This window comes from Pleurodeles waltl, chromosome 3_1, assembly GCF_031143425.1.
Source record: "Pleurodeles waltl isolate 20211129_DDA chromosome 3_1, aPleWal1.hap1.20221129, whole genome shotgun sequence".
NCBI classification, from domain to species: Eukaryota; Metazoa; Chordata; class Amphibia; order Caudata; family Salamandridae; genus Pleurodeles; species Pleurodeles waltl.
In genome coordinates, this window is record NC_090440.1 from 1,661,189,981 (window position 1) to 1,661,202,907 (window position 12,927).

A 12,927-nucleotide genomic window follows, 5' to 3' on the forward strand; every position below is an offset into this window, starting at 1 on the left:
AGAGCACCGCCAGCCTGTTGGCAGTGCTCTCGTGGTCGTTGACCCTGGCGGTCAATGACCGCCAGGGTCAGAATGACCCCCAAAGTTTATTAAACCTCATGAGGTGTTACTACAGTTCAAACAGCACCCTTCGGTAATGTTTGAAGTAGCACACTGAACTAAGATAGCATGGTGCTTTTATACCCACACAGGGGCTAAAAGAAGGTGGTACAATTATAGAAGCAAGACTTATGTACATATGAGGTCATATGGAAATGCACAGTCGACAGGTAGGAGGGGCTAACAGTTTTCAAGGCATGTAGTTTAGCGACCCCAGCATAGATAGTACCCCCATAGGTGTACCCCTGAGGTGCCCAGTATCATTTTAATGGCAGACCTGTTTTGCTGGCTGCTTTTAAATTAAAGTTACCTCCAAATTCGACTTTGGAATTAAAAGTACTTCTAAAGTCTCAAACTACCTTATTTTTACTTAGCAGTTACATAGGTGTATCCTAGGTGGCCCCAGGGTTAAGTGTTGTGAAACTGTAAACAGGGACCTTATAAAAGATGTCTTATAAGCCCTGGTGAGGTAAACTAGTCAAATTTGTTTTTCCCTCATTGTAGTGAACGGTTTCCATAGGCTAAAATTCTGAGACTATTTTTAATTAGTAAAGTCCCAAAGGGAGCTGGATATTTCAAGTTTGGTATCAAACTGATTGGTATAATACATCCAACTACTTACCATTGTGGAATTTAATATAACTAGTTCAGGAAAAGAGTTTTAGAACTCTATGTGAATGTTGCCAACTTCAGCTCTATAGTGCCCTTCTCTGTTTGGCCAGCCTCTGGTAGCCTGGCCAGACTGCCTTAATGAGGTGTGTAGTGGTTTGGGCTGAAGACAAAAGAAATACCTGGGGGAAGAGATCTCTCTCAGCAGATGGTGAAACAGGATGGGGGGAGAGCAGTCAAACTGGTCTTAAAAGGAGGAAAGGACATGTGGAGCAGCTCAGGATGTCCCCAATTTCCTGCAAAGCCAGACAACCAGGTGCCCCTGTAATTACATTAGGAGAGGGCCAGAGAAGGGTGTGTTAGGGGAACTTAGCCACACCAGTGGGTGAACTCAGCCAGACCTCACCTCCAAAATTTGGATTCTGCCATTTTGGATTTTTAAAGAATGTTGCTCCCTGGGATTGATTTTTGTCACACTTCCCAGGAAGTGGTCATCCAAGAGGGCGGTGGCCTGCCTGTGATTGGACAGTTCGCCCCCTCCCTGCTTTCCACCCCAGGACCAGGGATAAATATGGCAGAGCTGCACCCACACCTCAGATCCCCATAAGGAACAATGACAGAAGGACTGCCCTGCTGGACCCCGGACCTGCACCTGGACAATGCACTCTGAAGGACTGCACCAGCTGCACACTTGGCCTTTACCACAAAAACGACTTTGCCTGGCTTCAACTAGCGAAAAAAAGCAAACCAGAGTCCCTACATCAAATCCTGAAGACACTGACCAGCTGACCACTGTCAAGTGGTCATTTTGAAGTCGGAGTTTTAACCCTTAAGGACCATCTCAGAGCTTCTGGAACCTTGGGGTGAGTTGTGGACTCCTAAAGGACCTTTACAGACCTTCTGGAAGAAGATCCAGAAGTTTGGAGAGCTTTTGGAAAATAGCTCCAGAAAGGGGCCGACCCGACGTCGTGAGTCAAGCCGGCTTACCTCAATCACGATCCCACCTGACTTGCAGGTTCATCCTGCTGAAAAGCTTTGGAGCCCCAGACTTTCAGGATTTCACTGGGGGCTACTGGAAAGGCAATCCGACAACGTCGACTTGAAATCGGCTTGCTGTGGATGATCGTCCAATGTCAGAGAGAAAAAGTGACAAAAAGTGACAAAGTCCGAACTTAAAAAGCTGACCTGGACTTCCCGTGCAGCGTATCTGAGGAGGACTACAGGGACATAGGGTCCAATTTCAACTTAGGCCCAGATAAAGATTTCTGCCCTGAAAAATCGTCTAAGTCCGAAAGGTAGAATTCTTCACCGAGGTCTCCTGCAATGCGCATCTGAAGAGGGCTCCAGAGGGGTCGGATCGGATTAGTGGCTTCGACTCGGTGAGAAAAATCTTCAAGAAAAAGACTAAGGCCCTCATTATGAACACAGCGGGAAAGACTGCACCACCGGTGGTGGTGGTAACTACCGCCAAAAGTCAGGCGGTCTGGACCGCCAAATAATGAAACGCATGAAAAACAGACAGCCTGAAAAACACCCACCAGCAGAGGAGTGTCGACCACGACGGAAGAGGCCGCCCACAGTCCGATGGAAAGGCCCTATCCGCCCAACAAATAATGATGTCACAACCTACTCGTTGTCTATGTCTGTGGCCCACTGGAAATGTGGCGAGGTCTTGGTTCCTACACGTTCTCCCTTGACCCAAGTAGGGGCAACCCTTTCTGGTAGCCACAGTGCTGCTGAAGGAGGCAACGCCAAAGGCAGTCCGTGCCCTCCAGAAGGAGTCCCCAAGGGAAAAAAACACAAAAAGGGAAAAAAACTCAAACAGGAACTCCTGGAACAAAAACAAAAGTAAAAAGTAAATCTGAACAAAAGACAAAAATGACAAAGAAAAAAGCTGGAACAGGCTCAGAAAACATGTAACTGACGCAGAAGAACAGGAGCGAAGATCACCACCCAAAGGAAGTGTTGCAGCGCAAAGAGAACAGGAATCACACACCTTATATACACAAAGAACAGGAAGGGAACGGCAGGAAGTAAAAGACACCATATTGGTTCGAGGTAAACGGAGACGGAAAGTTACAGGATTCATTTTCTGAAGAATACAAAAGGGTCCATAGTAAATGGGCTTAAACTTATTTTGGGAAAGACGTAGGGGCAAAAATCTTGAAGAAAGCCACACTTTATCTAGGACGTGAGAAGCAGGAGCCTCACTTTGTTTCTTATCAGCCAGTCTTTTTATGTATCTTTTAGTGACTAGTAGATTAGATCGAATGAGCCTTTGAATTCTATGTAGTCTCTTGGAAAGAGAGGTGATAGCAGGAAGTGTAGATGAGGTCTTGGGAGTAGTAGGAAAAGATGTGGGATGGAATCCATATTAGCAGAAAAAAGGAGTGACTTTGGAGGTACTATGGACAGTATTATTGTAAGAAAACTCTGCAATGGAAAGGTAAGTGCTCCAGTTACTCTGAGTGGAGTTACAAAAACCACAAAGATATTGCTCATGTCCCTGGTTAAGACGTTCAGTCTGCCCATTGGTTTGGGGATGAAATCCAGATGATCATGCTACATTGATATTCAAGACCTTACAAAAGTGTTTCCAGAACCGTGATATGTATTGAGGTCCCCTGTCTGACACAATACTTTGTGGGAGACCATGGAGATGAAAAAAGTTTTCGATAAAGATCTGACTCAATTCTTGTGAGGTGGGTAATTTCTTCAAAGCAGTAAAATGAGCCATCTTAGTAAATTAAACTATCGTCACCATTATGACTTGGTTTCCCGCTGATGGAGGCAATGAGTACATAAAATCAGTTGATATTGTATGCCAAGGGGCTGGTGGAACTGGTAATGATTGAAGTAGTCCTGCAGGCCTAGTACGGGGTACTTTTACTTGGGCACAAATGGGACAAGATTCCACTTATCTTTCTGTGTCTTGTTTCAATGTAGGCCACCAAAGAGAGCAGAGAAGTAATTCCTGTGTGGCTTTAATACCCGATGACCAGCTACAGGGGAATCATGACACATCTGAAGTGCCTTTTCTAGCACTTTTTTTAGTAGGTAGGAATAAGGTGTCCTTGTAATAGTAGTATTCTTTATGTTTGTGCATTTTGTGACTTAGATCCTTTAGTTCTTGTTCTGAAAGGGTTGAGTATCCAGATTGTACTTCATCTAGGAATGACTGGACTACACCAATTATCTTATCTGGTTCAAGTAGATATTGTGAAGGGGTATTAGAACTGTCAGAATAACAGCGAGATAGGGCATAGGCCAAAATATTTTGAGATTCTGGAATATAAGTAATATAGAAATTGTATTGACTAAAGAAAAAGGCCCAACGAGCTTGCCGACTGTTTCAGCACCGAAAAGTGCGTAAGCATTGCAGATTACGATGGTCTGTTCTTACTTCAAAAGGTTCTTTGAGCCCATGAGGAATAGTCTCCACTCTTCACAGGCAATCTTTAGAGCCAACAGTTCCCTTTCCAAAACTGAATAATTTTGTTCAGAATCAGAGAGCACATGGGATAGATAAAAGATCGGATGTTCTAATCCATCGTTGTCTTGTTGTTGTAGTAATGCTGCCCAGATAGCTCTTTCTGAGGCGTTAGTAACAACTATGAATTGTTTATTGGTGTCCGGATATCTCAGTATGGGTGCTTGAGTGAAGGCCTGTTTTAAGTTTTGGAAAGCAGTCTCAGCCATGTCTGTCCAGATCTTTTTTGAGAGTTTGTGTAATTTGACTGGTTTGACTGGACTGTAGGTTCTGCCCTGACCCAAGTAGGGGCGACCCTTTCTGGTAGCCACGGTGCTGCTGACGGATGGAACGCCAAAGACAGTCCATGCCCTCCAGAAGGAGTCCCCGAGGGAAAAAACCCAAAAAGGGAAAAAAAACTCAAACAGGAACACCTGGAACAAAAACAAAAAGTAAAATGTAAATCTGAACAAAAGACAAAAATGACAAAGAAAAAAGCTGGAACAGGCTCAGAAAACATAAAACTGACGCAGAAGAACAGGAGCGAAGATCACCACCCAAAGGAAGTGTTGCAGTGCAAAGAGAACAGGAATCACACACCTTATATACCCAAAGGACAGGAAGTGACCGGAAGGAAGTAAAAGACACCATATTGGATTGGGAACATAGCATGGAAACATAGAGTAAAAGTCACCATGTTAAGTAAGGTTCCAAAGGCATGCAGGGAGAAGGAAGTCATGCTGGCAAGAAGAAAGGATCATAGAAATTAAAGAAAGACATAAATTCAGGAAGAAACGAGGAAGGCAGAAGAGAAGAAAGAAAAAAGAAGCAGAAGGTAAGTGGGCGGAATGGACAGTGGAGGGAGGCAAAACTAGCAGGGGCACACCACTCTTTGAACATGTCGAGGCCCCATGCCCATTTTGGGGCCTCGATAAAGATAGTAAATGGCAGGGGCGAGGCGCGTCCTGCCGCAGCAGCTCTCGGCCACGGCCGAGCCGGATGTTCGGCAAATGAAGCACTAGATAGCTGTCAGTTCCGGGGCAGGAACCACCGCCAGGCAAAGCGTAGCGGAAACAAACCAAATAAAAGAAAACACTTACCCGAGGCTCACACAACACGCCGAAGCAGACATGGAGAGAGAGTTGCAAATCATGCCAGTGCTGCTCCTTGCCATATACCTCCACGACCGAGACCGCCGACGAACATGACGATGGTAAGTACCGCACCCTACTAAACAAGGGAAGAAAGGGCACAGTTACATACCCACCAACACCACCCACCCCACAAAGCACCCACAAACCCTCACAACATCACAAGTCATACACACCTGAGCAAGAGGTACTTACCCGACACAAGCCCAAGACAACCTGCCCAAAGTACCCACATGTGCACAACACCCCCCCCCCCACAATGAAACAAGGAACCACGGATCCAGAGTGTGCCAACACTGGCCACACACACTTTAATAAAGCTCCAGGAGCAACAGATTTTCCACATTAGGCCAATGGCCGGTCCACTTATTCTCTATGGGGGTGTTGGGTCTGTAGATATTTACACTGTAACAAGGTATTCAAGTGCAATGTGACATGATGAACAACTAGTTAGACATTTCTGCTTACTCCACACCATGTTGTGCGTGGGGTGCCATTCCTGCAATAAAGGTCTGATTATTGCATTTCAATGGCAAATGCATTCACACTTCAATTTGATGCAACATAATGACAGGGGACATTGACATTGATGTACATGTGTTTTAATAGGTGTCAGGGATGCCATGGTGCTCTTTACAGTGATGACAGTGGGCTGATGGTGGATGTCCATACTGGCTACATGGTCTCAGCGACTGGTAGCTGTGGTAATGTGTCCATCTGTACCTTGCAGGTTGTGGAGTTTGTATTGGCCGGCGGGGATGGTGGTTCAGTGGCACACTTGGAAGACAGTTTGTGTCAGAGTCACTTCTTTGATAGTGCCTTGGTCTTGGCAGGTGTACCAGTACCTTATCTGGGCCTGAGGGACTGTTTGAGTGCCTGTTGTTGGACTGTACGGGTAGGGGTGCTGGTCTCCTGTGTGTCCTTAGATAGTGGACCCAGTCCAGTTGCTGCTGCTGATGTTGATGACTGGTCTGTGTCGATGTCTGTGGTAGAGCCTTCCTGGTTTGTGGGGGTCTCAGGCTGGGTTGGACAGTGGTGCAGCAGTGCCCCTGCAATGGAGACCATGGTAGCACTGAGCTGTTTCCACTGCTCTATGGCCTCTTGGTGGTGTGCCATCTGCAACCTTTGATTCTGCTCCAGGGTGGCCATGATCTGGCCCATCCTGTCCTGGGTAAGGTGGTATGCTCCTAGGACCTCAGAGGTCACCTCCTGGGCTGCAACATCCATCTGGGCAACTGACACCCTCCCACTGGGCCTCGCCTTTTGCCTGTGTCCCCTGCACAGGTCTTGCGGTACCACTTGTACTGGGGCCATTGTCATCCTGTCTGTTGGTCGGTGGTGACTGTGGCCTCTGTCCTTGTGTTCCACCAGTCTGTGGACTGTATACACTGGTATGGGGTTGTTTGGCCAGAGCTGATGTAGGTGGCTGGGTGGTAGGAGTATCAGTGGTGTCCTGGATGGGGCTGCTGGATGGTGACAGTCCAGGGCTGTGTGATGGGCCAGGGTATTCCTCACTGTCCATATTACCCTCACAAGTGTCCTGAGTGGTGCCTCTGTCTCCATGTGGGACGCTGGAACTCCTTGTCCATTCCATCAGGGTGGCATGGGTGGTGGTGCCTGCGGGGGAGGATGGTCATGTATGTTACATTTACAGAATTGGATGAGGGCACAGGGCAGGACTATTTTGTGCAGGTTTTCTACTGTTGGGCCATGCAGGGACCTATTGTGGGGTGGGAATTGCATTTAGCATGAGATGTGGAGGGGCATTGTGGGTGGTGTAGAACCATTGTGATTCCTTGCAAGGGTAGGTGGCTGTGCACAGGGGGAGGGATGTGGGCCTGTTGGTGGGTTTGTGGGCATGCAGGGTGACTGGTTGTAGTTAATGTGGCCTGGGTGGGGTAGTGGTGCTGGTGGTAGTTGGAGGGGTGTGGAGGTGCATGCATTACAGGTGTGGTGGATATGGGGTAATTGTAGATGACTTACCCAAGTCCACTCCTCCAGTTAGTCCAAGGAGGTCCTGGCGGTGGCTGGTGGTAGCAAACATTTTGGCAGATTCTGTTTTTGGCATATTATATGGTGGGTTTCTGTTCACCGCCAATGGCGGTATTCTATTCACCGTCGGCACGGCGGGCAACAGCGTTTACCGTCACATTCATAATGACCCCCTAAATCTGAAGGTAAACTTTAGACAAACGCCTCCTGCTTGCTGTAGCCAAGCAGGGCTGCATCCCAGTCAGCCTCAAATTTTGACATTGCCCCAGTCGAGTGCGACCAGATGACCAGATTGGTGCTTTTAGTTTCTATGCACTAAAAAACATTCATTCTTTACAAATTCATATCTCCGGGTTCCCCTTATCCAATTTTAATTGTTTTGGTGTCATTTTAAAGATAAAAATGTAATCTATTTTTATAAATTGGTGTTGGATTTTTATATTGTTTTACTTATTTACTGTTTTGTGATTTTTAAATGCTTTACACATCTGTCTCCTAAGTTAGGCCTTGACGCGTATTGCCAAGCTACCAAGGGTTGAGCTGGGATTAATTTATTGACACCTAACTGGACCTACTGGGGGTTAGTGGCCAATTGTGAAGTGTGGATACTTACCTGCCCTTACCAATAATCCACTTCCCAACAGAGGTAAAATGCCCCATATGAAAAAAACATCACGCAATCCGGTGGGAGTAGATCCTTAAAAAAACTGCTGAATGCGGTCATGGTGAAGGTGAGGTGAGCCGGGAAACATCAGCTCCTACTCCAATCACGGTTGTAGGTCATGAAGAAGAAGAGGGAGGCATCTCTATGCAAAGCAGCCCCATCCCCAGTAGTGCACCAGAATCACTCACCTGTGCGACCTCAAAATGCAACAAGACTCAGAGTCAGATGGAGATACCATGATATACAGTGATGGTCCCAAGATGCACATTGGGTCTAACAACTCCTATTTCTCAGAAATTGCCTGTGTCAGTGGTCCCAGAAAAGATGAAGATTTAGGCTACTATTATAGGCATGTTTAGGCAGAAGAAGGCCTATGACCGCAGCCACCCAAGGGCACATTTAAACAATGGGAAGCTTGCTAAAATGTTAGTGCTGGACTCTTCCCTTTTCTTTTGTGGAAGGAGTGGGATCCTTAGAATTTCAGGCTGCCATTTGCCTGAAATGGAAGGTTCCAAGCCGGACCTATTTTGCTAGAATTGCTGTTCCAGTGCTTCATCATGATGTGCTGCAATCAGTTGGACAAGCTTTGCAGCAAAGTGCTGTTTACACCATACACCTGGCGACTGACATGTGGACCAGTTATCAAACAACTAATTCCATGTGCATCACTGCACACTGGATCTCTTTTGGGGAGTTTGGCAACAGCTATCTACAGGTCTCAAAATTGAAGATAATTTTAAGGGTGTTCGGTGGCATGCAACAGTAGCCATGTTTACCATGGAAAAATCTGATACATCTGCAAACATCTTGGAGGAATTGAAATGTAAGGCGTGTGAATGACTGCTACCCAGAGGTCTCAAAATTGGTTTTGTTACCACGGACAATAGCACTAATGCAGTCAAGGCCATGGTAGATGGTGACTGTTTTGGGATCCTGTGTTTGGTACATTGCATCAACCTGGTGGGGCAGGAGTTTCTCAAAAAAAGAAGACATAGGACCTCATTACAACCCTGGCGGTAAATCCCGCTAACTGCCGTGCTGAAGGCCGCCAACACACCGTGGCGGAAATCCGCTACAGGTATTACTACCCACATCTCGTAATCCACCACTATACAGACACCCACACAAGTCCGCCACACCAAAGGACAGTGATAAACTGGCGATACCAAAACCCACACCGTCACACCAACAAAAATACGCCCACACTATCACGACCTGCGAATAAACGCAGCGGTCTTTCAACCGCGGTAATCCATTGGCAGTACACACACCCCGGGTTCAAAATACACACACACTTACAAAACTATACCACATTGGACAATTCAAAATACACACACCTGATACACATACACACACACCACCCACACACCCACAACACTATAAAAAAAAACACACCCACATTACCTACAACCCCTTACAACAAAATTTTGGAAGAAGCAGAGAGAGAGAATAGCAGACACAACACCAGCATCCACAGGCACACAACACCATCACTCATACAACATCCATGGACCTCAAACAACACACACCAACACAAAACATCACACAGCACAACAAATATCACCTCACACATTACCCACATCACATCATGGCACCTCAAAGACACCCCAGGTTTTCTGAGGAGGAGCTCAGGGTCATGGTGGAGGAAATCATCCGGGTAGAGCCACAGCTATTCGGATCACATGTGTAGCACACCTCCATTGCTAGGAAGATGGAGCTATGGTGGAGAATAGTCGACAGGGTCAACGCAGTAGGACAGCATCCTAGAACATGGGATAACATCAGGAAGAGGTGGAACGACCTACAGGGGAAGGTGCGTTCAGTGGTATCCAGATAGCAGTACAGAGGACTGGCGGTGGACCCCCACCTCCTCCCCCACAACTAACAACATGGGAGGAGCAAGTCTTGGCAATACTGCATCCTGAGGCCTCGCAGGAGTAGCAGGAGGACTGGACTCTGGTAAGGCAAATCTATACTGCTATATCCCCCCACCCCACCTGCATGCCATCACATACCCCAACCCTCACCCCATCACTCCAACACCTCACATATGCCCCACCATCACAACCCACCCATCCCAATCCCAAGCCCTGCATGCAACACCCCTTTATAGACACCCAACACCAAAGCATGTCCAGTACACATACTCACCCAGGCTCCAAAATCACTAATCACACAAGGGCCAACACAATAATGCAAGCACAGGAGTAGAGGGCAACTCACCCATTGCACAAGATGGCACACACACATACAATAACTATGCATTTACACCCCAACAGTGCCCATACCCAACGTCACCGGACAGCAGGTGCCGGACATATCCAGTCCCCCCACAGAAGAGACCCACAGTGATGACAGCAGCTCTGCAAATCCAGATCAAGATGACCAGGCCGGCCCATCAGGGACCTCTGGACAGTCGGTTTCCCTGTCACTGTCACAAACCACCACAGACCCTCCCTCAGGAAACACCAGCACATCACCCACCCAGCGAGCCCATCCCTCTGTCCCCAGGACACGTCAATCAGCAGTGTGTGCACCGCTACAGGGACCCCAGGCAAACCCACCAACCCAAGACAATCAGGGACCTGGGGTCAGTGGGCACACGGTTTAGGGGACAGAGGCACAGGATAACAGGGAAACTGGGAGGACTGCTGGGCGACAGGGGGTGGACAGGCCCAGGGAACCCACTCTCCACGAGGCACTCTCCAACATCACGGGAGCATACCATCATCCCCAGGAGACCATGGGCACGTTACTGGCCAAGTTTCAGGAGACCCAGCGGATGCAGGAGGAACACTACCTGGGGATAAGGGAGGACTTGAAGTCCATCAACACCACCCTGGTCCCCATTGCAGGGGTGCTGGCAGACCTGGCCAACACCATGAGGGACACAGTGGCATACAAACTGGCCCATGACACTAGCCTGGACGATAAACAGCCCTCCACCTCCGCCGGCGCTAGTGGACAGGAGGTCCCACCACAGGAACAACAAGCCACCAGCACCCCACCCCTTGCAGAAGGAGAACCACCCCGCAAATGGTCCCTGAGATCCAGGAACAAGACAGAGAACATTGCCAAGACCCCTGCCAGGAAATAACACTGCTTGTCACCCTTTTGTCCCACTTTGTCACCCTGACAACTTTGAACTGCCATTACACCACTTCCTATGCCCCCTTGGACAATGCACCTGTGAGACCAATAGATTGGACTCTACATTGGACATTCCTCCACCATCACCCCAGCCCACTGCACAGCCCCTCCACTTATTTGCACAGAAATGAACACCCTTGAATCACAAATGAATCTGGAGTCAGTCTGTACTTTCACAAATGTGTATTTGCAACCTCTCAGAAATATAGCAATGTCAATGTTCATGTTCACATATCAATGTTAGACATGTGTTGGGCAGCAGTAAACACAGCAGAAAGTGGGACCCAGATCCGTGAAATGGAAAGCAAAAGTGACATGTCAGGGTCCATACACAGAGGTAAAAAGGCAGATTTATGCTATGTCCTACAGTAGTATCATATGAGAGAAGCAGTGTCATCTTCTTACCTCTGCCTCACTGGAAGTATTGCATGATGATGTTGTTTCGGTTGTCCATATGTTCTTCTTCTGCCTCCTCTTTTTCACTATCCACAGGCTCCACAGCTGCCACAAGACCATCATCAGGCCCATACTTCTGCAGAAAAGGCACCTGGCGTTGCAAGGCTAGGTTGTGCAACATACAGCATGCCATGATGATCTGGCACACCTTCTTCGGTGAGTAGTATAGGGAGCCACCTTTCAGATGGAAGCACCAGAATCTGGCCTTCAGGAGGCCGAAGGTGCGCTCTATTATCCTCCTAGTTCACCCATGTGCCTCAATGTAGCGTTCCTCTGCCCTTGTCCTGGGATTCCTCACGGGGGTCAGTAGCCATGACAGGTTGGGGTAACCAAAGTCACCTGCAAATATCTAGGGACAACTGTTAGACATCCTCCAACCCTTAGGGAATCTTCCATACCCAGACAACTATGTCAAAATGTATGCGTCATGCACTGAGCCAGGATACTTGGCATTCACATGGGAGATGTACTGGTCTGCCAAACACACCATCTGCACATTCATAGAATGGTAGCTTTTGCGTTTTTTTTACACCTGTTCATTCCTGCCGGGGGGGGGGGGGGTAAATGCCACATGTGTACCATCAATGGCACCAATGATGTTGGGGATAAATCCCAGGGCATAGAAGTCACCTTTCACTGTGGGCAAATCCTCCACCTGAGGGAAAACGATGTAGCTGCGCATGTGTTTCAGCAGGGCAGACAGCATTCTGGACAACACGTTAGAGAACATTGGCTGTGACATACCTGATGCCATGGCCACTGTTGTTTGAATGGAACCACTGGCCAGGAAATGGAGCACTGACAGGACCTGCACTAGAGGGGGTATTCCTGTGGGATGGCGGATAGCTGACATCAGGTCTGGCTCCAACTGGGCACACAGTTCATGAATTGTGGCACGATCAAGTCTGTATGTGATAAAGATGTGTCTGTCTTCCATTGTCGACAGGTCCACCAGGGGTCTGTATAACGGAGGATGACGCCATCTCATCACCTGCACCAGCGGAAGTGCCCTATGGAGGAGAAGGGTGAGCAGAGGGTCATACACCACATAGGTTTCACAAGGCTGTTTAGAACAATCGTGATGTAATAGGTGTGTGGCGCTGTCTGTCCGTATTCCTGGCCAAAAGTGCTGTGACGCAGTTAGTTGCCCTGCCATGTGCCCCCCTGAAATGGCATCTGCCTGACCTGTAAGGAGGGGCAAGGGTAAATGAGGTAACTGCCCTGGCATTGTGCAGCATCGCAGTAGGTGGTCGAAGACTGCGGCGCAATTCAGCATTGGTTATCATTGGGCCCTATGGGTTCCAGGAGCAAATGATGATGTACGCCGGCGGTGACTG